A 22,608-nucleotide genomic window follows, 5' to 3' on the forward strand; every position below is an offset into this window, starting at 1 on the left:
CCGCAAGGTGGCTAGAAATGGTTAAGTTTTTATCAGGCAGTGCTGAGGACAGAGCGGTGGGGTGACGGGGTCTTCTTGGCCGCCATCTTTGTTGAGGCAGCGCTGGCTGGATGATGTGTCAAGAGGCTTAGGAGGGCTCCTCACTTCCTGCTCTTCCCTGTTCATTGATTTCGGTAATTTCTGTTCTTTTTCTGGGTGTGTGGCCGTGTGCTTGTTGTGTGACTTGGTTTATTATGTTGTGTTTGTGTGTGTGACACCAGAGAATGTGTCTTTGTGTTACAGAGCAGGAAAGAAGTGACTTTTATCTGTGACAGGAGTTGGAGAGCTCTCCATTAGTTAGCAGAACTTCATGAAGGGGGTTCCTGGGATAGGAATACAGTCTGGGCACTGGGAAGGTTGGAGGTGAAGCAGATGGCTGCTGGTCACCCAGAATGTGACATGGAATGGACAGATTATTATTATTAATCAGGATTTACATAGCGCCAACAGTTTGCACAGCGCTTTACAACACGAGGGCCAACATATTGCCTAATGTGCATCTGTAGGACAAAGTCTTTATAAAGTTTGGCTAGTAAAAGTTTGTGTTCTGGCGAAAACTCCCAACTCGCCAAAATCTCCAACAACGTCACTTCCGATGACCCTTCAGCAGCAATAATTGGAGATTTTGACGAGTTGGCTGTTTTGACAGAACACCGGAAGCGTATAAATTACGGTACATGACAAGTTGGCTGTTTTAACAGAACATCGGGGGAGGAGGGGGGGAAAAAATTGTCACCTACCTTGGAGGCAGCCATGTTGGTTACTAGTGGGCCGACTAACAACGTTCACTCATTGTACCGCAGGTAGTGTATACGCTGCCGGTAAGGATGAGCTCAGGCGTGTTCGCATGCTCCACATGCTGAGCCCACCAGGAAGTTGGCGCTACTCTTAGGCAGTGAGACCGTGCCCCGATGCGTGGCTGCAGAGATCGTCAATGCCTCACTGCCTGTGATCGGCGCTGCGCCGACTTCCTGGTGGGCTCTGCAGGTGGACCATGCAAACACGCCAGAGCTCATCCCTAGCCGCCGGTTTCTGTGTAAACGGCCAACTCATCCAAATCTCCAATTACTGATGCTGGAGAGTCACCGGAAGCAGGGCCAGTGCTACCACTAGGCAAACAAGACAGTGGTCATCAACCTTGTCCTCGGGGCCCACTAACAGGCCAGGTTTGCAAGATAACTGAAATACATCCCAGGTGATATAATTTGCTGCTCAGTGATTGCAGTATTCTAGTCTGCATCTCCCCAAGGTAATACATAAAACCTGGCCTGTTAGTGAGCCCTGAGGACAGAGTTGATGACCATTGGCCTAGGGCACCCAGCCACTGGTGTTCCTATTCCCTTCTCTTTGCAGCAAGCAACTAGGTCTCAGCATCGGCAGGCAGCCACTGCTCCATTCGCACATAGTGTCAGAGGCGCAGCGGAGGATTTTAGAATGAATGGAAGCAAGCAAACCTTCATTGATGGGCGCTGGTGAAGCTGCATTTGATGGGCGCTTCATTAAAAAGGTGGGGAACAATGGTCTTGCACCAATTGCTGCTAAAAAGTCTGTGCTTGCTATATCCATGTTCTAGTGCTAGCTGGAAATTAGTGTGTTCTGTTTTTGTTCTTTTACCTGCTGAGATAACTAATACAACTGTTATTTGAAAAAAAAAAAAAAAAAAAAAGTGGGGAATACCCAGGCAGGGCAAAGGGGGTGGTGCCAGGCAGGGCGTTACAAAATAAGGTTTTGCCTTGGTCAGTGATGGGCGAACTTTGGAACTACATTTCCCATGATTCTCATGCACTCTGCAGTGTATTTGAGCACCATGGGAGATGTAGTTCGAAAACATCCGGGGTGTCAAAAATCCTTGCACCAGCCTTGTCCAAAAGTGATATGGTTGGAGATCTTGACAAGTTGCATTTATTTATTTTTTTGCAGAACAGGTTGACCTCCCTGCTAAGTTATCTAAAGCAGTCTATGTACCATTGCGCTAACCAGTGATAATTGATTAACGAGGTACAAATGACCTCAAATAATCACAATGCGCAACAATGTACAAAGGTATGTGGAGAAAATTATTATCATTTTTTTTTTTTTTGGAGTAAATAAACTCCACCTAAAACAACACTCAAAGGTGATAAAACATTGACAGGTGCTGCAACAAAAAAAAACCTGAATATTGGGTTAGGTGTAAGTGAAAAAGAGCTTCAATTGCACAACTTAGGTGAGGTTTAGTGAGATAATAATATAAATAAATCGTCAAATATTATCAACAAATCAATAAATAATACAATTGATAAATAGTGTCGTTCATCCCCTAAGGGGGGGAAAAAATGTAATTCTTTTTCGTTTTTTATTTTTTTATTTTATTTTTCTCATATTACCCAATGATTTAATTTCCTGTGCCAGTGATGCAAAAGGAAGTTAGAGGAAATCTCTGAGTGAGAGAGCTCAGAACAGTTTTCCCCACCACATTTTCTGGGGATTTCCCTTCACTTATTTGGTGACTGAAGATGGGCTTGGGTGTGTTTGAATCGTATGGGGAGCAGCTCCCAATACTACTTGAAAACCTACTTTTAGGCTGGAGTCACACTGCAGGGGGTCTGGTGCGTGTCTGTTGTCCGTTTTCAGGGACGGATCAGGCCTGAATTCGGACCCAAAACTGAGTCAAAGACACACAGAACCCCTGTGCAATCCGCTCTGCAGCCGCTCCGGAGATGTGTGAACCGGCTCCATTGAGAGCAAATTTGATGCAGAGAAATCCACATCCAATTCGCAACAGTGTGAACCCAGCCTTTTAAGGGGTTATAAACCCTTGTGTTTTCTTTTATATTCACCGACCAACACAGCTCCTCTCTTAGCCATTGGGTTGTTACGCCACCTTTAGGAGAATACTAGCCATTACATGTTATGTAAAACGCAGAACTTTCCAGTTCCGCCCAAGGGGCGGTCCCTTAGGTAACAACCCCACAGCCTGCCATGCAGTTATCAGTTTTGTTTTGCCTAGTGAAGGAGAAGGACCTAGGAGCCCTGATGGGCCCATCTGTCTGTCCTTTTTTTTTTTTTTCCCCCCCTGCAGAAGCTTTGCTTTTTGTGTAAGATGATAGATCCTGTGATCTGCTATCAACAGCCGGCTGGGTGACGGGAAAAAAACACCTGGCAGTGACGGGCCCCCCAGCACCCCCGTTTTACTTACCTGAGCCCCGTATTCCCCTCGGCAAGGACTAGCTGTCCCTCTCCCTATGGGGTCCTGGCTTTTGATTGGATAGATTGATAGCAGTGCAGCCATTGGCTCCTGCTGCTATCAATCAAATCAAATGTTGCAGGTGCCTGGGGGGGCGGGGCTGAGTCCGGCATTCGTGTCTATGGACGAAAATGCTGGACTCGGAAGAGCTCCTGCAAGGTAACACCCCGGGAGAGAGCTTCTCCTAGGGAGTTATCTGATGTGGAGAGGAGCCGCCGAGGGACCCCAGAAATGGACGATTGGGGCCACTCTGTGCAAAACGAGCTGCACAATGGAGGTAAGTACGATATGTTTGTTATTTAAAAAAACAAGCTTTTACAATAACTTTGAGGTGCCTGAGGATTACACACCTATTCTTATAAAATCCTTATAAAATAATCATGTTAAATCCAGCAATCCTAGCCTAGGTTTGTCTTTGAAATGTCCAAGGGGTCTTGTCTCCTCCTTTCGAGGTATAGCAGCCATGACGGGAGAACAAATATCTATAAAAATGCACGAGAATAGTTCTTGGCTATTGCAGAGTATTCTTTCATCTTTAAAGATCATCATATACTACTACATTTGTGCTGAGACTCCTGTACAGTAAGTCCTACTTAAAAACGACTTCTGTTCCAGGAGCTTGTCCATAAGGCTGTGCAAATCACATCCGATCTCTGTGCGATGCGAGTTCAGCCATACAGATAGTATGGCTGAATTCGCATCGCACACGGCCCAAACTCGCACAGGACCCTTTTTTTGGTCCGCAGCAGAATCGGATTGCATGGGTGTTCACACCATGCGATCCGATTCCTGTCCGAGTTTGCAGATCGCACTGCGACATGTGAACTGATCTGAGGGTGTCGTTAACGTTTCACTGACACTCCCAGCAGTTCGCATAGGGCAGTGTGAACTGCCGCCGGGAGGTATGCGATGCGGGAACCCACGGATTTGTGGCGGTCCCGCATCGCTGCAATGTGAACCTAGCCTAAGTCCGACAAAGATCAGTGCTTGCAGAGAAAGGCTGCGAGTGCTGATTAGTGTATTTGTGTGTTTTTTATATCTATACAAAAATGTTTTGGTTTTCATTTTTATTTTAAACTGAATGGGTTGTTTTACAAGGTAATTGTGTACAATCACTTTAATGCAAGGAATACCCTTGGATGTCATTCTATGCATTAAAGTGAAAAACCTTCTGTGGTGCATCAGACCCCGTTTTACTTACCTGACCCCGATCTTTCTCTGGCTGGGAACGAGCACACTCTAGCTGGTGTCTTGAGTTCTGATTGGATCGATTGATGGCAGCGCAGCCATTGGCTCCAGCTGCTGTTAATCAAATCCAATGACGTGGGGCCAAGTCCTGCATTCTGTGTGAATGGACACAGATGCAGGACTCGAGAGCAGGCCCGCACAGGTGTCCACCAAGGAGAGGGCTTCTCCAACGTGGACACTCGATGCGGGGAGGAGCCACAAGCCCCGCTGAGGGACCCCAGAAGAGGAGGACCAGCGCTACTCTGTGTAAAACAAACTCCACGGTGGAGGTAAGTATAACATGTTTTGTTTAAAAAAAAAAAAAAAAAAACAGGGTTTACAATCCCTTTTTAAAGCGAAGGTCCACCCTAAAGTGGAGCTTCCGCTCATTGGAACCCTCCCCCCCCTCCGGCGCCATAATTGGCACCTTTCAGGGGGGAGGGGGGTGCAGGTACCTGTACAGTACAGGTATCTGCACCCACTTCCGGCGTAGATTCTGCAGAAGCTATGCCCCTTTCTGCAGAATCTACGCCCCTTTCCAAAGGTCCCCCGCTGCCTGCTGGGAAACACACGGATCCCAGAGACAGTGGGGACCATCCTTATTGTGCAGCATACCCAAGATGGCGGCGGCAGCACCCGAGAGACGATCGAGAGATAGGCTTCAGTTGCCGACATCGCGGGCGCGCTGGGCAGGTAAGTGTCATTATTTTAAAAGTCAGCAGCTGCAGTATTTGTAGCTGCTGGCTTTAAAAAAAAAAAAACGTCCGACTCCCGCTTTTAAGGTAAAAAAATTAAAATGTTTAGGCTTTATAACCACTTTAAAAAACAATTCTTAAAATAAAAAAGATGTTATACTTACTTGTTGTGTGCAATAATATTTACCTTTTGACAGCCTAATAGTATGGGATTTACTTGTAAGATTGTGTAATCATTTACTAGCAAGATCAAAGTGTACTCAGAATTGTAACCATCTTTTTATCTCCATAGACTGATGTACTCAAATGTAATCATAATGGTGATTGTTGCTGGAAGTATCTTCTCGACTATAAAGTAGGTTGGCATTGGTAGAGTCAACATAACCCAATACCCACAGTCTACAATATGCAAAAGCAATTGTGTGGGGAATAAGGACATCATCTATATGCCCAGCTAGTGGTCTAAACCAGTGTTTTGTCACCCTTTTATTTTTAATCGAAACACCTTTTTAGAATTGTACACAATCCTGGGGCACACCGGGAGGTGCATCTGAGTGCACTCAATGTATGCGCAATGCACGTTGTATTCTTATATTGGGCTCCCCTATGCTTGTGAAACACACAGAAAAGATGCTGGCGTTATTTTTGAAATGACTTTGCACAAACCACATGGTACTGTAGTACCATGCTTTTTAGCAGGTGCTAACATATTCGTGTTTGCATGGGGGTGCCATTATGAATTAATGACACCCACCCGCAATTGCAAAGGGCAGTGCATTTTTGCTTGGTGCAGGGAAATGCACAATTATCCATGTGCCGCCACACTGCAGGCCCCAAAATGTAGTTACTAAGGCAGAGTTAAGTAGATTGTAAATCCCCCCCCCCCCCCCCCAACAAAAATCCTCCACTCTAGCACAAATTCAGTCCCCCCCCCCTTCCGAATCCTCTCCCTACCACAAAACCTCTCAACCCACCACATTCCTCTCATCACTACAGGAGTAAGGAGCAGTAACAGCAGCAAAGAGGAGGAGAGATCTTAAAGTGGTTGTAAAGTCAGAAGGTTTTTTATCTGTGCATGAAGATAAAAAAAAAATTATACTCATGCAGGTTGACATGTAAATTGCCGTCATCCCTATCCGGTGATGTCCACAAGTGCCTCGGCTGCCTGGGACTCTCCCTCCTGAGACACAGCAGCGGTGCCATTGGCTCCTGCTGCTGTCAATCAAACTCCGTTGGCCAACCAGGAGAGAGAGGGGGCAGGGCCGAGCCTCTGTCTGAATGGACATATAGCAAACTGCTTGCTGTGGGGGCACTCAAAAGGAGGGAGGGGCTAGGAGCTCCAGCCAGGGACCCAAAAAGAGGAGGATCAAGGCTGCTCTTTGTAAATCCACTGCACAGAGCAGGTAAGTATAACATGTTTTTTATTTTAATAGAAAAAAATGAGACTTTACAATCACTTTAACACATAAATTGCATGAAGGTAACAAAACCTTGAGCCATTTAGAACCACTTTAAGTGTGCAATCAATATCTTTGTTATATCCATTTATTAATAATTCTAGACCAGGGGTAGGGAACCTTTTTGGCTGAGAGAGCCATGAACACCACATATTTTAAAATGTAATTCCGCGAGAGCCATACAATAAGTTTAAAACTGTATTTTTTTTTAAATCTATTAATTGACTAATTTCAATTATAACTGTAATATCCACGTCATCTCCCCTACGATTGTCTGCTTGCTTACCACTACACAGGCAGGCAGATCCACGAGCAGTTGAGGCGGGTGATGATGACGTCAGTGTGCCACTCACCTAGGCCACCGCCGGGTGTACCAAGATGGCTATGGGCTCAATCCACGGATCGGCACACCACGCGATTCGTGGATTGAGAGGTGAGAGCCAGATGCAGCCATCAAAAGAGCCACATCTGGCTCGCGAGCCATAGGTTCCCTACCCCTGTTCTAGACCGTGAATCTTCAAACTACAGCCCTCCAGTTGTTCAGGAACTACAATTCCCATCCCGCCTAGTCATGTCTGCGAATGTTGGAGTTTTACAATGCCTCATGGGATGTGTAGTTTCGCAAAAGCTGGAGGGCCGTAGTTTGAGGATCCCTGTTCTAGACTATCTTTGACGTTCAAAATTTCTAAAATCATCTCGAAAAACAATACACTTCTGGGAAATTCTGCTGATTGGTGTTATAATTCTTCACAGGTCCAATCACACTAGTGCACTTGTTGCATTGAGCATGCCCATTTAGTTTCAATGGACCCTAAATGTGTATCCATGGGGCAAAAAAAATAGATCTTCATTTTTTTTATGGTGCAACAAATGTGATAAATAGGACCTATTGTGCCGGGAGTTGGGTTCTTTTTGTTTTCTAGATGTATGAGTGTGAGGATGCCATTAGAAATTAATAGTGCATATGCTGCATGTAAAAACAAGTGTGGATACAGCTTTGGTCAACTAAAAAATCCTCTTTGATATTAAAGCAGATTTAAACCAAATTAACTATAATCTCATAAAAGCTTTGGGGCTGGTGTTGACAGCTTTGGGCCTGTGCCCATTGGCAAATACAGCGTGCTTTCAGGTGCATTCTGCTTGCATTTGATATCAGTTTGAGGGGCTTCAGGGATAATTTGTTGACAGATGTATTTGACTTCCTTTGCTGAATTAATCGGGCTTCATGCTGCATTTGTGTTGCCATTAACTTGTATGGGGTTAGAAGCAGTTGTGATGCAAACAAACATCTGTGAGGCTCTTAAAGCCGAGCTAAACCCTGCAATTATTTACTTCTTCAATGGTTCGATGTCCCTAATTGGCATCTTCTACCATACTTCTTCCTCCGGGTGTCGGGCTCCTTGGCGTGCGCAGGAGTACAGTCATCCCAGCACATAGGTGCTTTTCCAGAATGTATACTGAGCTGCACTTGTGCAGCTCGTTGTACCTGCCAAAGAAGACTATATTCAGGTAGGAAGGGTTAATTTAATTGCAGAAGAGACCTTTCAAGTCGCACAATTTTTTTTAAAGCGGAACTTTATTTCTGCTTTAATATGTTAATGTCATTTCAAACGTTGTTTTAAATCTGAAGATTCCGTTAACCCCTTTCTGCCATTTATATGCATATATGTGGCAGCAAAGAGAGACCTTTTGCTGCCACATATATATGTAAGTCTGGCATATGTTTTATGCAATGAATTGCTTCATCAACCGCCCCCGGTCATACAGTGAAGACCAGGAGCCATTAGGATGGGCACATGATCACTGTGACAGCCAATCACTATGAAACCAAAAATGGCTATGCTAAGTGTCGGAAATATGATAATCTAAAAAAAAAGATAAAAGTGTGTGGGTATATAGCTGCACTTGCTATATACCCACACACATATAGTTAAATAAAAATAAAAACATGTTAGGCTATCAAGATGAAAGCGCTAGTGCATCAAAAATAAATCCATCAAATAATGGCAGATACAGTGCTTAGATAAATATGCTTAACATCATCATGTGCAAATAAGCTAATTCATAAGCATTCAAAAGAAGTCCATTAAAAAATAAAGTGCACAATACAAAACAGTCCATCATTAAATGTATGTGTTGCCCAAATCCAGTAATCCTTTGTGAATATATCCCACTCCCAAGCCACTTACCAACAGGTAAGACCTCCAAGATGGAAGTCTGGCTGCACTTTCATGGGAGAAATCCCCCCCACTGGGATGGATGGATGGCGCAAGCCAGGACTCTGCAACGGAGTATTCGAAATAACCAGAGTAGTCCACAGATGAAGCTAAAGAAGAGATAAAGGCAAAGGAGAAACTCGTAGGGGGTTATTTACGAAAGGAAAATCCACTTTGCACTGCAAGTGCACTTGAAAGTACAGTCGCTCTAAATCTAAGGGGTAGATCTGAAACAAGTGGAAGCTCTGCTGATTTTATCATCTAATGTGCAAGCTAAAATGCTGTTTATTTTCCTTGCATGTCCCCCTCGGATCTACAGCGACTTTACTTCCAAGTGCACCTGCATTGCAAAGTGGATTTTCCTTTAGTAAATAACCCCCATAATCTAGTAGTAAAAAATCCCACCATTTATTAAAATGAAAAACTACTCTGCATAAGGAAGGTAGAAAATTGCATGTAAAACAGATATGCACAATCGGCACCTGTCGGGGCGTGATTACGTCACTGCTGTAGCTACACCTGACATGCTTTGTCCAATAAGACATCATCCAGGGTTATAGGAGTATAGCGGTGATAAAAATCATCAGTGACGTAATCGCGCCCACCAAGGGTGCTGATCGTGCATATCTGTTTTACATAAAATTTTCTACCTGCCTTATGTGAGTAGCTTTTTCTTTCAAACTTTTTTATTATTATGAATAAAGAAAGGCAAAGTACAATAGAATTTTTATGCACAAAGGCCACATAGGTCAGAATCTCAAACAAAGTAAAATTCTATAAATGATAGCATCATCCCAAACATAATGATACCGTATTTCCCCGATAGTAAGACACCCCCGATTGTAAGACGTATCGGGAGTTTCAGAGGGGTCGGCTAATATAAGCCATACCCTGAAAGTAAGACATATGTCTTACTTTCCGGGAAACACGGGGGTATTGCCGCCTCCAGTGGCGTACTAAGAGTGGGGCGGGGGTGCGGGCCGCACCGGGTGCCACACCTTGGGGGGGGGTGCCAGGCCAGCGCCCTCCCCCTCCAACTAAAGAGACAGCGCCGTTCTGATCAGTCTCGGGCAGCGGCTGTCACTCACAGCCGAGCAGAGTGAAGCCGCCTCCCCCTCCTCTTGTATGGCTACACAGTGCTGTCCATGAAGGAGGGGGAGGCGGCTTCACTGAAGCCGCCTCCCCCTCCTCCTCCTCCATACACAGCACTGTGTAGCCATACAAGAGGAGGGGGAGGTGGCTTCACTCTGCTCGGCTGTGAGTGACAGCCGCTGCCCGAGACTGATCAGAACGGCGCGACGCAACCACAGAGAAGGGGATTATTGCGCCAGGTCCCGGATCACTGCCGACAGGTGTCACTGGCTCTGTGTCCTCCCGGTACAGGTCAGTGCTGGTCATACAGAGAGAGACCAAGGAGGGGGAGGGGGAGGGGGGGTGTGAAGAGATTCTCTGCAGCTCTTATGTAACCGCAAGATGCAGCTGAGGAGGACTACAAGTCCCAACATACCGGGCTGTGTGGGCTTACAGTTCTCCTCTGCTGAGCATAGCAGCTTTGTATGCTTGGACTTGTAGTCCTCCATAGTGCAGCCTTGCATGCTGGGACTTGTAGGCCTCCTCTGTAGTACAGTGCAGCCTTGCATGCTGGGACTTGTAGTCCTCTGTAATGCAGTGCAGCCTTGCTTGCTGGGACTTGTAGTCCTCTTCTGTAGCGCAGTGCAGCTCTGCATGCTGGGATTTTTTTCCAATATAAGACATACCCCGAAAGTAAGACATAGTGGGGCTTTTGGGGATAAAAAGAAAGTAGGACACTGTCTTACTTTCGGGGAAACACGGTAGAACTATGGTGTGGACACTTGCAGAGATTAGGTTATTAAAAAGCGGGAGTCCGCGTTTTTTTTTTTTTTTTTTTTTTTTTTTTTTTTTTAAAGCCAGCAGCTACAAATACTGCAGCTGCTGACTTTTAAAATAGTGACACTTACCTGTCCAGCGCGCCCGCGATGTCGGCACCCGAAGCCGATCTCTCGATCGTCTCTCGGGTGCTCCCGCCGCCATCTTGGGTATGGGAATCAGGAAGTGGAGCCTTTCGGCTTCATTTCCCGGTTCCCTACTGCGCATGCGCTAGTCGCGCTGCGCAATAAGGATGGACCCGCTGCCTCTGGGATCTGTGTGTTTCCCAGCAGGCAGTGGGGGACTTTCGGAAAGGTGTGTAATCTACGCCCCTTTCCGCAGAGAGCTATCCAGGAAGTGGGTGCAGATACCTGTACTGTACAGGTACCTGCACCCCCCTCCCCCCTGAAAGGTGCCAATTGTGGCGCCGGAGGGGGGGGGGATTCCAATGAGCGGAAGGTCCACTTTAGGATGGACCTCCGCTTTAAGGCTAATACAGTCCAGAGTTACCAAAAAAACAAGCAAGGGTAGGATAACATCCCACGCCTTAATAGTATTTTAATCGGGGATAAGCCCCGTCTAAAGACTTTTAGCCTAGAGGTGGAAAGAGAGGGAAGAATAAAAAGAGTAAAGACAGGAAAAGGAGCCTAGGCAGAAGACCCTGCTTTAGGCCCTGAAGAGATAAAAAAAAAAAAAATACAGAGAAAGAAAGAGGGGAGGATAAAACCGATACAATCTCTAAATTGTCGTTGTCCAGAGGTAAGGCTTGAGAGAGGGAACAAAAGCCAAAAAACTGAAAAGTTACAAATCTATATTAACATATAGCCCAAGGATCCCATGTTTTCCGAAACTGAGTCAGTGAGCCTACATGTCAGGTGTTCATTAAGCATTATCCAGGAAAATTTGCATCTAAACAAAGCCAGCAAGTTTGGCAGCCAAAAGCATGAAGTGGATCAACCTTTGTGTAGCACGGGAACCATCTGTAACATTTTCATTGAGAAGGGCTATGTGAGGTAGCTGCGGAACTGGTATTTCATTGACATCCCTTATAATCACAAAGACCCTGTTCCAAAAGTCCCTAATCCTAGGGCATTCCCACCATACTTGGGTCATGGAACCGAGGGATTGACGGCCCCAGAAACCTAATGGTGAGGGTGTCATGAATAGCCTTTGCGATGCGAGATAGAACCATATACCATCTTGAGAGGACTTTAACACTCACCTCCACCAAGGAAACATTCATTATCCCCTTAAAGACACAGAGTAAAAGGATGACTGCCAATGGTCCAACTCTCTCTCACAGGCTAGTTCCGAGTCCCATGCCTGTATGTAAGGCAATTTCACATTAGAGTCAATCAGGAGTTGATGGATAATAGAAATCCCTCCTCTGTCCAGTATCCTGTGCACACCAGCTTTCATAAGGAGTCACTTTAGGGTCCCGACGTACCTCTGGGCCTAATGATCAGAGAAAGTGTGAAATCTGAAGAAATCAAAAGGTTTTGGAAGCTGGTATCTTCAGCCGTGACTTACAATGTATTAATGTGAAAGGGCTCCTTTATTGAGCCACTTGCAGAAGGCTTCGGGTTTCCGCCCTGGGGGAAAGGCTGGGTTCTTAAAAAGATGGGTTAGTGGAGAGAAGGTTGAAACTAAATTGGGATCATGTCGGACATTGTGCCACACAGCCAGGGAGTTAGACAACATAGGGATTAGACTGTCTGTCTCTACCAGGTTGGCATTTAAGGTAATCTATTGACATTCTGTTAGTCACCATTCTCTCTATAGCCACCCATTCTGTTTTTTTCCCCCTGGGAATATACTACTGATAGTTGAGCTACCTGGGCTGCTTGGTAATATAACAGGAGGTCTGGCAAGCCAAGGCCCCCCTTGGTCTTGTGAGCAAAGAGTACTTGTTTAGAATTGATATGACTCCTGCCATGCCATGCAAAATGAATAACTTTAGACTAAAGTCTCACCAGATCAGATTTCAATAGCGAAAATAGTACAGTAGGCGAGGCAGAAGTGTCATCTTTACAGAATAAATTTTACCTAACCAGAACAGACAATGCGCCATCCACCCACTCATGTCTCATTTTTTATATAGAGGTGGGTAGTTCATCCTATATAAAGTTGCCACTGAGGGTGTTAAGCAAACCCCTAGATAAGATATAAAATCAGATTCTAAAGGAGACTGCTGCTTTGAGACAAGAGACCAGGTCTAGAGGAAGATAAGCATTCATTGACAACGACTTGCCATCATTCACCTGCAATGCCCAAAACCTCCCCAAATTCGTGTAATAGTCATAATACATTCGGTAGGGATATCAACAGCGACCTTATGAACAAGAGCCAATTGTCAGCAAATGGGGCACATTTGTGGTATTGCTACCCGCATTGTACAACTTTAATGCTTGGGTCAGATTGTATTGCGATTACCAAAGTCTCTACGACTATAGCAAAGATAATAAAAGTTTTTTTAAAATGTGGTCCGTGGCACCATCAATAATTGGCCTCCATCCCTAATTAAGACAGAAAGAGAGACTATTGGTCAGGGGGACTTTAAGCTGATCATGTGGGTAAACAGCCGGCCAATGGCTGTATAACAGTGTCGGTGACCAGCAGTGTTCCCGGGACCGCCGCCACTGACAGGAACACGCAGAGCAATCGCGCGCACGCGGGTGCACAGTGGAGGTGGGACCATCTGTGATCGGCCGTGACTTCATCACGGCCGATCACGTAGTAAACAGCCATACCCAATGGCTGTTCACCCCCCTCGTGGCGAGTGGTGTCTCCGTGACATGCCGCCACCGAAAGAACGGATACGTGCGCACATTTGCATGCATTCCCCGTTTAAATGGGAGGTTGTCATATGACGGCCTCCCGCCACAAGAGCCGCGCTGCCTGGCCGTCATTTGGAGGTCGGCAAGCAGTTAAGGCCCTGTTCACACCTGAGCGATTTTCTGTTTTAAGCTTGTAGGTCTTAAATGCACAACAAGCCAAATCCCATTCATTTCAATGGCCTCTGTTCACATCTGAGCATTCTGCTGCCTGAAACAAAACAAAAACCTGTCGCTGAAAAAAGTACATAAGCTTCTTTTTGGCAGATTACAAGCCTTTTTTGCCCCCATAGGCTTCAATAAAATGCCTGAAATGTTTTACGAGCATTTTGTCGCTCATTCTCTGCTCAAACAGCAGCTCTCCACCCCTAATTTCCTCTCCCTCTCCTCCCCTTAGTGCTTTCTATTGGCTAAACAAAAACGCCTGAAGCTGGAATACACTTTTAAAAATGCTCAAAAACTTTCAAATAAAAACGCCAGTAAATTGCTACGCTCAGGTGTGAATGCAGCCTAAAGGCAGATGCTCTTCTGAAGTTTCACACAATGTTAGGCCCTGAGCTGCTGTTTATCTTGGGATGTCCATAAATATTTCTTCGCATATGAGACCAAATTCCTTGGGTTAAGTCATATATTTTTTATTTTAATGTTAAACCAATCCCTAGCTGCTAGTTCTGCAAGAGAACAAAAATCGGCTACCACAGCAGCAGTACTGGTAAGTATTTTAGTTGTAATTTCATAAGCATTTTACATAGAATGACATTGTGGAAGTAAAGACTAGTGTATATTTACTCATAAATGTTGCCTATCAGTGCTGCATACAGTTTATCAAAGAGATTCAGCTTGGATGAGGTCATGTGATCCAGCAGCAGCAGCTCCCCTGTGTCAGTGAGTGGCTGCAAAATATATAGTAAAATAATGTTATGTCAATTTAAAAATGGCAATGGTTGTACTCCCTTATAGACATATCACAACAAATGCAAATAGCAAACAGGTCTTTTGTGAGGGACCGGTGATGCCAGGAGACTAAGCGGTAATATTAAAACGGCTAACTCATTTCGAGGGAGGACCCTCCTTTCTCAGAGCCAAAGCGATGTGCACCACACACTCCTAAACCCACTACCCAAGTACTGACAACCGAGGAGAAATGGAAGCTGGTGGGTGATTTCATAGCTCTGTGAAGTCGGCCTCAATGTCGAGTGCTCCCCGACACAGGAGAGCCGGTGCTTTTGGATCACGTGACCGCACCCAAGCTGAATTAAAATAAAATAAGTTATTTACACTGATCTTAAAGAAGTATGGCCAAAGCTATTTTGGCTATACTGACGTCGGAGTCAGATCGACTCTTAAAAGATCCCAATCATATGGTCAGAATCCTGGACCGGCAGCTGGCTCAGTTTAGGAGATATTCACATGTGCCAATATTCACTGTACCTGCATGTACGTCAACATGCAGGTACAGTGACTATCTACTAAACTGAAGGAATGGGTTGCTTGTGCCATTTCTTAAGCTGCTGTCCCATTATCGGCAGCTCCTGCGCGGAAGTGACTTCATCGCGGCTCCGGCCAATCACAGGGCCGGAGCCCACGAACCTGGTGTGCCGGGACCACTGCAACAGCATTGTTCTAAGGTAAGTATTTCATAAAGAGCTAGATAATCCCGTGGCTGTGAAAAGGTCCCACGCTTGTGATATCGCCATACTAGCAGAATGTGTTTTGGGGTGTAGTTGTGTGTGTGTGTGTGTGTGTGTGAGAAATAACTTGTTAATATGACAGTTTTGTGGGAAAAAAAAATAAAAATGAATTTCTTCATTTTCCAAAGAATTGTGGGGAAAGAAATTACAACTTCAAAAAACTTGCCATGCCGCTTACTAAATACATTGGACTGTCTACTTCCCAAAAAGGGGTAATTTGGGGGATGTTTGTACTGTTTTGACATGTATAGTGTTGCATGACTTGAGTTAATTATCATTCAAAGTGTGAGCACTGAAATCTGAAAATTGACTTGGGCAGGATGGGGTGAAAGTGCCTAGTATTGAGGTAGTTAATACACGACATGCAGCATAGTTTGGGGGGGTGAGGCAACATTTTTATGCTTTTATTAGCATTTACTCCAAACTTTAAGGTGGCTGGAGGATGGTTAAGGTCCAGTTTGCATGGGTACTACTTTAAACTTGGCATCATCTACATAAAGAATAATTTTAAATAATCAGACATAAGACCCATTTTCACACTGAGGCTGTTTTCAGGCATTTAACGCTAAAAAGAGCACCTGTAAACCACCTGAAAACTGCCTCTCATGTCTCCCCAGTGTGAAAGCTTGTGTGTGCGGCGGGACGGGAAAACAAGTCTTGCAAGCAGCATCTTTGGGTCCGTTTTAACCCATTCTTGGGGGTTATAAGCACCCAGCTAGCAGCTGAAAAGTGCTGCTTAAATTGCGTTAAAGCGCCGCTAAAACTAGCAATGCTTTACCGCTAAGGGACCTGCCATCCCAGTGTGAAAGTAGCCTTAGACCCCTTTCACACTGGGGTGCTTTTTCAGGAATTTAACAGTAAAAATAGCACCTGAAAAAGCACATTTCAAGCCACCGCAATATGAAAGCCAGAGTGCTTTCACACTGGGGCGGTGTGCTAGCAGAACGGGAAAAAGTCCTGCAAGCAGCATCTTTGGGGCGGTGCAGGAGTGGTGTACACACCGCTCCAAAAACACCCAGCCCATTGAAATTAATGGATAGTGCTGCCAAAGCACTTTGAGAGCACCGCAACACGGTCCAACTAGAAAAAGCACCCCACTAGAGACCGAAAAACGCCACTATAACAGTGGTAAAACTAGCATAGCTGTACCGCTAATGCCTGCGCTGCTCCCAGTGTGAAAGGGGTCTATTATACACAGGACCAAACTTTCCGGCAGACTAGGTCCGACGGTCTTCCCAACGGACTTTCTGCAGAGTTCCGACGGACTTTACAAACGGACTTGGCCACACACGAACAGGCTAAGTCTGTTCAAAAGTCCGTTTGTTTTGAACGTGTTGACGTAAATGGGACTAAGCAAGGAAGTTCAATAGCTTCCCTTGCGTCATATTTGGTCCGACCGGTTTTCCCGCTTTTTAGTCCCTCGGATAAATTTTAAATATGTTCTATTTCTAGGTCCGTCTGATTTATTTATTTTATTGAAAAACGATTGGACTAGCCCACACACGATTGCATTCTCCAACGGACTAATCCCTTCAGACTTAGTCTGCCAGAAAGTCCAGTCACGTGTATGCGGCATTAGAGCTTCTGTGGCTATGGCGTAAGACTCTTTACACACTAAAGTGCTTCTAAACTATCAGTAAAACACTGAGCGCTTTTGCGGTGCTTTTTAGACCCCTTTCACACTGGAGACATTTTTCAGGTAGGGCCTCAAGAAATAAGATAGGCCGTCAGTACATCAGGTGTGATAGAAAAAAAAAAACGACCCGTGTTGCAGCACTTTGGAAGTGCTGCCCATTCATTTTGATGGGCAGGGCCATTTTGGCAGCACTATTTAGTGATCCCAACCTGCCCCAAAGATGCTGCTTACAGAACTTTCTAACGTCCTGCAAGTGCACCACCGCAGTGTGAATGCACACTGCAGAGAATGGAAGGCAGTTTTCAGGCGCTAAAATGCTTGAAAACTGCCTCAGTGTGAAAGGGGTCTTGGCAAACTGCTTGTGGAAATAGATAAAAGGCTCCAGTATCTTACAGGATGATACAAATATGCCCCAAAAGCAGCTAAGAATAATGAAAAGAGGACACGCATCACACCTTTTTTAAGGTGAAAAGGGAGAAGTATTTATAGCTGGCAGAGGTTGGTTTGATGGATTAAAAAAAAAGAAAATCATCTTCCATAGAATACATATCACTGGTGAAATGGCTAGGTGCAGATACCAGGCTATAAAGGAATTGACTACAAATGTGAAAGCCGTCATCCGGCAAGGCAACTGTCTTTATGATCTTGGCTTTAACCACTTCAAGTCCCTTCCAGTCCAGACCATTTTTGAGTTTTCAGGCCTGTCATACTTTGAATAACATTTACTCAGCCATACACCACTGTACCCAAACTAATTTTATAGCATTTCTTTAGATGGGTAGAGCTATCATTTGGTGGTATTTAATTTAATTAAGCTCTGGGTTTTTAATTTTTTGCTATGTAAAATACTGACATTTAAAAAAAAAATAAGTTTTCTTGGTTTCTGTTATGAAATGTTGCAGATAAATCTATCTTTATAAATTTATGCCAAAACATATTCACAGAGTCTACAAACCATGTACAGGCAGCGGGCAGAGACTTAGACAGCAAATAAACAAAGTATTGGTCCAGGCAGTAGACAGGAACGTGGTCCATAAACAGGCCAGGGATAGCACAGGCAGATATCTGTTGAGCAAATGGCCAAAGGATTGGTCCAGGTAGAAACATCAGGCTTACAGCCTCAGTCAGGTAAGACTGGACACAGGTAGGGGCTTCTTTCTTCACATCCAAAGCTCTTCGAAATCTGCGAACTCCAGACCCTTATTTAGGAATTACAAAACAGTACAAAACAAAATGCTTAGTTCTCTCCACTTAGAAACATTAATCTGAAGGCCCTCAGTCTGCTTATGATGGACCACTGTGTTGCCTTGCATCCCACTGCTACAGTGGCAAGGCAAAAGATCAGTCCAAGTGGCAGGCAAGAACGTGGTCAATTGACAGGCTAAGGTCAATTTAGGCAGCAGGCAAACGCGGTTGGTATGCAGGCAAATGGTCACTCCAGGTAGCGGGCAGAAATGTGGCTTAGAACACGTGCAAATGTTCGGTACACATGACATCAGATACAGGGAAATGGCAGGTAATCACATGAGAAATATAAAATATATTGACTATACCTTCACCAATATCGTAATGAAGTATGGTAGCGACGGAAGCAGTCTCCTATACAGAGGCCAGGCTGGGAGGGAAATTGGGGACAATAGTATCGGGTGTTACTCATTCTGTTACTGGAGCACACACAATATTTTGGGGGGAGTTTGCTGCCTGTTAAACAGGGTACATACAGGCCAAATGTTGGGAGACATTTGCTGGTTCAAATAGATGGCCGACATTTGACCCGTGTGTTGGTCTGTCGGACAGAAGCCGGGCCATTTGACCTGCTTCTGTTGGACGTGCATGCTGGAAAACCAGCAGCCGATAAGAACTCTCAGACAATGGCAGAGAATGCTGATCAAAGTGTTCTGGTGAGGGTGAGTGTCCCCCCGTCAGTACACAATAGCTCATCGGTGGTGTTCACTGTACTATCTTCACATGGTTATTATAGTGGGAAGAATGGGGGGAAAAAAACATTGGCGTTTTCCCGGATTTAGGGGTGGAGGGATGATATCAGAGGTGTCTTTCATGCAGCCTTCTCACTGTATCATTGAATGTGTTCAGGTACAGGGCCGTTGTTATAATCTCCTCTTGATAGTGTAGGAAGGTGGCAGGTCTTTTTGTGGATTTGTGATAAATGATGTGGAAGTTGAGCAGGGCCAAGTGGAAAAGGTATATAAATACTTTTTTTGTACCAATGGATTAATATTCCGGTGACTAAGTAGGGCTGTAACATTTGGTCATTCTAATCCACACCCCCCGTGAACTGATTGCAGTAGTCTATACAATCAGGTTTTTGGACAGGGCCATGCCTTCCTAGAAATTCCACTGAGTTGTCATCGTAGATAAAGGAAAGGACACACACATCTTCTTTATCCATCCATTTGTGGGGCAAAGTCTCTTCATTCCGCAAACTGGCTGACGTTTTCAACATTGTGGCAATCGATCTTTGTGGAAAGCTATTATGGTTTGGCCAGACTGTATCACAGGCTAAAGTACTGCTCCAGGCTACCCTGAAAAACGAATCCCAAATCTACATATTTGTACAAGTGGTTCACCTTCCTCCCGGGATCACTCCTTCAATACAACCATTGCAGGGAATAATCTTGAATTTCAAGGCTGACTACTTACTACACACATTCAGGAAACACAAAAAAACTGATAGTGAAGATAAGCAAACCATGTATGAGGCAATTTAGGAAAGACTACAACTTGAGGAGTGCAATAGATAATTTCAGAGCAGCCTGGGATAGAAGGGCTCCAAAGTGCATGAATGGAATGTGGAAAAGCTATGGCCACAAGCTACAACTTGGAGGATGTTCAAAAAGATCAGTCTTCTAAAACTGGTCAGTGAAGCAAAGCTGGAGGGCGATTTTGAGGAATCGCTGCATTCTCATGGCAGGAGTCCAAACCATGATGAGCAATTAGCAGAGAGAAGCACCCAGAGTGATTTTACAGCTTCCCTTTCAGAAGAGTAAATTCACATAATCGAGAACCATTTAATACAGACTTCCTCAATCATCATTACACAAATGAACAACTGGCTTGTACAGTGAGGGGGAAAAAAGGAATTGATCCCATGCTAATTTTGTACGTTTTCCCACCGACAAAAAAAGATCAGTATAATTTTAATGGTAGGTTTAATTTAACAGCGAGAGACAGAATAACAACAAAAAAATCCAGAAAAGCGCATTTCAAAAAAGTTATGAATTGATTTGCATTTTGATGAGTTAAATAAGTATTTCCCATTCACAAAACATGGCTTGGTGCTTGATGGCAAAACCCTTGTTGGCAGTCGCAGAGGTCAGATGTTTCTTGTAGTTGGCCACCAGGTTTGCAAACATCTCAGGAGGGATTTTGTCCCACTCCTCTTTATAGATCCTCTCCAAGTCTTTAAGGTTTCAAGGCTGACGTTTGGTAACTTTGAACCTTCAGCTCTCTCCACATATTTTCTATGGGATTAAGGTCTGGAGACTGACTATGATGCCACTCCAGAACCTTAAGGTGCTTCTTCTTGAGCCACTCCTTTGTTGCCTTTGGGTCCCCGTCATGCTGGAATAACCATCCACGACCCATTTTTAATGCCCTGGCTGAGGGAAGGAGGTTATCATCCAAAATTTGATGGTGCGTGGCCCCATCCATCGTCCATTTGATGCAGTGAAGTTGCCCTGTCCCCTTAGCAGAAAAACACCCCCAAAGCATAAAGGTTTCCACCTCCATGTTGTCAGAAACCATGAATCAAGCTGAAACAGAAGTACAGTTAAATCATACTTGTTTAATAATAAAAAGGTAACCAGAGTAAACTTAGTGAAAACATAGCCAGACTTCCGGAACTGTAACGGATAGTCAGACAAGCCAAAACGTCGGGGAGCCAGAGATGAATGTCAGCCAATCAAGTCTTTAACAGGCACACAAGAGAGCATCTAGAGATGGGACCAAGGCGAAGAAAGAGATCACCTGGACTGGACGGCTTAAGTAGGCAGGACTGACGAGCAGGATATCATCAACAGGTGAGTCACTGTGGAGAGATAGTTGAGAAGGAAGGGCTGAGCCCAGCCCTACCACATGTTTGACTGAGGGGGATAGTGTTCTTGGGGGCCCATAGGCAGCATTCCTTCTCCTCCCAAACACTGAGAGTTTAGTTGATGCCAAAGAGCTCGATTTTGGTCTCATCTGACCACAACACTTTCACCCAGTTATCTTCTGAATCATTCACATGTTCATTGGCATACTTCAGTTGGGCCTGTACATGTGCTTTCTTGAGTAGGGGGACCTTGGGAGTGCTGCAGGATTTCAGTCCTTCACGGCGTAATGTGTTAGCAATTATTTTCTTGGTGACTATGGTCCCAGCTGCTTTGGGATCACTGACAAGATTCTACCGTGTAGTTCTGGGCTGATTCCTCACCGTTCTCATGATCATCGAAACTCCACGAGGTGAGATCTTGCATGGAGCCCCAGACCAAGGGACATTGACAGTTGTTTTGTGTTTCTTCCATTTGTGACTAATCACACTAACTGTTGTCACAATCTTACCAAGCTGCTTGGCGATGGCCTTGTAGCCCATTCCAGCCTTGTGTAGGTCTACAATCGTATCCCTGACATCTCCACCATGACATTGGCCATGGTGGACAGATTGGAATCTGATTAATTGCTTCTGTGGACAAGTGTCTTTTTATATGGTAACAAGCTGAGATTAGGAGCTTTCACTTTAAAGAGGAAGTAAACCCTCTGAAAAAAGAAAAAAAAAATACACCCTGCAAGACAAAGGCATAATGAGCTAGTATGCAAAGCATACTAGCTCATGATGAATTATTTACCCGAGAACGAAGCCCCCGCAGCTGTCCTCGTCTTCCGCTCCGGCCGGTGACATCTCTCCCGGGGGTTACCTCTGGGTTTCGCGGCTCCGGCGCTGTGATTTGGCCGGAGCCACGATGATGCCGCTCCCACGCATGCACGTGGGAGGCGCTAGTGATGGCACAATAGCCCTCGGAAATGGCACGCTCAGTGCGCCTGCGCCGTTTTCTACAGTGCGCATGCACAGTAGACATCGGCACAGACTTTTTTTTGCAAATATCTCCTAAGTCGTGTAGGTTAAGGAGATATTGCAAGCACCTACAGGTAAGCCTAAGGCTCCATACACACTGAAGCTCAAAAAAAGCTTTTTCTGGACGCCAGATTGCTGGCAGAAAACGCTGGTTGAAAAACTTGCTTTTAACAGCGTTTTGTACTAGCATTTATGAGCTTTAGCGTTTATTGGCGTTTTTAATAAAAATACACAGAGGACATTCCAAAAATCCCACCGTGCGTTCCAAACTCCCACAATGCATTGAAAAAATAGAAAGCTGAACGCTAATTAACGCGTGTATATGAGCGTTTATCAGCGTTTGTCGTTTTTTGGCGGTGAAAAACTGCACTTTGAAAGCAAATTTCTGGCGTTCCCATAAACTCCACTGCTCATTAAAGCTAAAAAAACGTCCATGTGTGCATGGACACATAGGCTAACATAGAGTGGAGTTTATGGGCTTTTTAAAAAAAAAACGCCCAAACTCCAATAAACTGCAGTTTATGAGCTCCAGTGTGCATGGAGCCTTAATCTAGGCTTACCTGTAGGTGAAAGGTGTCCCTGAGGGTTTACAACCACTTTTAAGGCTGGATTCACACCTATGCATT

The 22,608-nt window shown here is 44.9% G+C and overlaps 1 protein-coding gene across 1 annotated transcript in view; it reads left to right on the plus strand.

Annotated features, from left to right (window-relative positions):
* The first annotated feature begins 58 nt into the window (after window positions 1–58).
* AP3M1 (adaptor related protein complex 3 subunit mu 1) overlaps window positions 59–22,608 on the plus strand; it is an 83,773-nt gene continuing 61,223 nt past the window's right edge. The window contains exon 1 of the mRNA XM_077454042.1: window positions 59–173. The gene's annotated coding sequence lies outside the window, so the exon portion shown is untranslated. The remainder of the gene's footprint in view (window positions 174–22,608) is intronic.

Source organism: Lithobates pipiens, unplaced genomic scaffold (assembly GCF_037356315.1).
Source record: "Lithobates pipiens isolate NorthernLeopardFrog02 unplaced genomic scaffold, aLitPip1_a1.2 Scaffold_25, whole genome shotgun sequence".
In the NCBI taxonomy this organism is placed as follows: Eukaryota; Metazoa; Chordata; class Amphibia; order Anura; family Ranidae; genus Lithobates; species Lithobates pipiens.